Source organism: Pinus tabuliformis, chromosome 6 (assembly GCF_031772625.1).
Source record: "Pinus tabuliformis cultivar Carrire ecotype Pingquan chromosome 6, CPIR1, whole genome shotgun sequence".
Taxonomy (NCBI): domain Eukaryota; kingdom Viridiplantae; phylum Streptophyta; class Pinopsida; order Pinales; family Pinaceae; genus Pinus; species Pinus tabuliformis.
Window position 1 is genome coordinate 2,025,393,642 of NC_142292.1, and position 3,546 is coordinate 2,025,397,187.

The following is a 3,546-nucleotide window of genomic DNA, read 5'->3' on the forward strand; positions in this document are numbered from 1 at the left end:
ATTGCGACAAATATAATTCTCCCACAAAGATGAGAAGATCTGTTTCAAAGATTGAAATTATCCATAATGATATTCCTCACGATTTTCCCTTTTTGCCAAATGTTCTATTAACTCGGCCAAAAATTCTATCAATTCCTCAAGAGAATTTCTTTCGAAGCTTAGATTAGGAGGATGGTGCACTGCTTCTTATTACATCAAGTGACTTCTTATTACCTCAAGTGAGAACAAAATTGAGAATCTTAGATATCAACTGGAGTAGATTGATGACTTAAGTTGAGTTTTGAAACTCTAAGCCATGAGAAGGCCTTGGAAATAGATCTCTTACAACCAGTAGGTAATGTAAACAGTCCCATTTCATATATGCATAAATGAACAGTTGAATAAATAGAGAAAGTTATTGCAAAATGGGTTTTGAAACCCCACGATTGTTTAGAAACATGGTTAGAGGATCTCTCTATGGAGGATTTCTCAACGAAGACTGATAAATCTACAATGTCGTAGCTGAGGAATCTATACCATGACATTCAAGGATGGCTGAGCTAGAAGCAGAATTGAAGCTTTCTTGGTAGAAGAAGCATGCTCTGCAACTTTGAAGCTATCTGACTTGCTAGGAAACAAATCCACTGCTTCAATAGCTACAGAGAAATTGTCAAGCAATTTTTATGTCTATAACTTTTATATAGATAATGTGACTTGGGGAGATAGGCAATATACATGATGTAAAACCTTTGAGTCTAGCCTTGATATTGTCGATAACTTGACAAGGATGAAGAATAGTGATCACGATCTCTTTGATATTGAAGTAAACAATGGAAAGACATACCTTTTTGGGAGAGAACAGGAGATTATAAATAATTGCCAAAGCAACAACGATTATTGGATTAAGAACATTCATAGGCCTGAATACTCTACTTCATATACAATGACTGAAAAGTTAGATATGTTAAGAGGATTTGTCCGAAGGTAGTGATTTGAAAAATGGATGTCTAAGGCGCCAGATTTAGGCTCTAGCCCGAAAGGGTGTGGATTCAAAACCCACAACTGTCAATTTAAATGACTTGTTAATCTCATGCCCTTACAACCCCTACAGAAAACGAGTCAAGATTTGACAATATGATTACTAAGATGAAGCACATATACTATTTATTAAGTGGAAAGGGAGGTGTTGGAAAAACAAGTTGTCCGACATCTCTTGCTATTAAATTTGAAAATAATGGGCATCCTACACTTATTGTGTCCATTGATCCTGCTCATTCTCTGAGTGACTCCTTTGATCAAAATTTAAGTGGAGGGAAGCTTGTTGCTGTTGAAGGGACTGATTCACCTTTGTTTGCATTGGAGATAGATGCTGAGCAAGAAAGAGCAGAATTTTGTTCATCATCTCAGAATGATAGTGGCAGTGGTGTCAAGGACTTTATGGACAGTATGGGCCTTGGAGGATTGGCAGAACAGTTAGGTGAATTGAAATTAGGAGATTTGCTTGATACGCCACCTCCTGGTCTTGATGAAGCTATTACTATCTCAAAGGTTACATAGTTTATTCAAGCACAAGAATACAATATGTTCACTCGCATTATATTTGATACCGCACCAACTGGTCATACACTTCAGCTTTTGTCTCTTCTAGATTTCTTGGATGCCTCTATAGGAAAAATAATAAAGTTAAAACAAAAGTTGGCATCAGCAACTGATGCAATCAAATTTGTGTTTGGTCAATCTTGGGAATGTCGTGAAAGTGCTACTGACAAACTTGAGAAACTCAAAGAGAGGATGGAAATGGTTCAAGAACTCTTCAATGACAAAGAATCTATAGAATTTGTTATTGTCACCATTCCTATGGTTATGGCTGTGAGCGAGAGTTCAAGATTGTTGCTTGCATTGAAGAAGGAGGGTATTCCTGTTAAGAGACTTATTGTGAACCAAGTTCTACCGCCATCTTCATCTGACTTCAAATTCTGTGCAATCAAAAGAAAGGATCAATTAAGGGCTCTTGATATGATCCATAAGGACCCAAATTTATCAGATCTCGAGTTGTTCCAATCACCATTAGTTGATGTTGAGATCAGAGGTGTCCTGGCACTAAAATTCATGATTGACATTATGAGGCCGTAAATGTGATCAACCTGAAATTAAGGAATGAATGGCATGTCAGAAAGTGCACTATTGCGGTTGTCATTAGGTCAATCCATGATTGTAACTGCTCCTTTAGATACTGCTGGTTCTAGTTCTACTTCTCGTACAAAGCCACTTTTATGTCAAAAATTTTCAAAAAGAGGAAACAGGCAAATGACACCTTCAAATTCATTAGCTGGTGACAATAATGGTGGAGAAACTAATGAGTCTACTAGTGGGGATGATGATGATGAAGATGGAGATGAAGGTATCCTAGAAAACAAGGAAGGTCATGAAGTTAAAATGGACATCACAGATGACTTACTGCACATGGTATTTTCCTTCCTAGACCATTCAGTTTTGTGTCGAGTAGCCATGGTTTGAAGATAGTGGCGGGCTGCTAGTGCCCATGAAGACTTTTGGAAATCTATAAATTTTGAGAATCGCAAAATGTCCCGGCAACAAGTTTCTCAACTGTGTTGGAAATATCCAAAGGCTGTGGAGTTAAATGTTAGTGGTACTCTCCATGGGGATGAACTTGTGCGTAAAGTAGTGCACTCTCTTAGGAATCTTGAGGTGTTGGTCTTAAGCTGAGGTCCTTTAAGTGAAGGTTTTTTTTCGACAGATTAGTAGATTTCTCTGTACTAGATCGTTTAAACATTGTTGAAGCATCTCTAGGAAGTGGCTCGCAAGAGATTTAGGTCAAACATGATTCGTTGTGCCACCTCCAGATTACACATTGTCGTGTAATTCGGACCTCTGTCAAGTGTCCACAACTATAAAATCTGTCCCTTAGATGCTCATGCATGGCTTCTGCCACTTTGCAATGCCCTCAACTCCATGAACTTGATGTGGCATCTTGCCACAAGATTTCAGATGCAGGCGTTCGTGTTGTGGCAACTTCATGCCCATTATTAACATCTTTGGACATGTCCAATTTCTCTTATGTTAGTGACGAAACACTTCGGGAAATTGTTGCTGCTTGTCCAAATCTTCGTCTTCTTGATGCATCTTTCTGCCCAAATATCTCTCTGGAGGTTGTTATCTCTCTTCCTTGGCATTTTTTTTTTTGTGGGCTTGTGAAACTTAGTATAAGAGTATTGGATCAACATATGCTCTAAAATTATAAAAAGAGAATTGTAATAATATATGTGAATTGGTTTTGGACTAAGCTTTGTTTACTGAGCCATCTTCAAACGGAAACATTCCTCTTAGTGATCAGGGAAGTATCCTTCACTTGAAGGAACAACCAAATGATGTGCACTAGCAGAGTAAGGAGAAGCATACAGAGGTTCAACATGAGGAATATGAGCTTCAAAAAAGAGATCAGAGTGATGCAATTAAGGATACACATGACAGTGATAAAAGAAGTTCTAAATTGCCGTAAAATGGAAAAAAAAATCATTAAATTAGTCTTAAATGAAATCAGTTCCA

General features: G+C 37.7%; 1 pseudogene; it reads left to right on the forward strand.

Moving 5' to 3' along the window:
• Positions 1-1,068: 1,068 nt before the first annotated feature.
• Positions 1,069-2,112, forward strand: LOC149267381 (ATPase GET3B pseudogene; annotated as a pseudogene).
• The last annotated feature ends 1,434 nt before the right edge of the window (positions 2,113-3,546 follow it).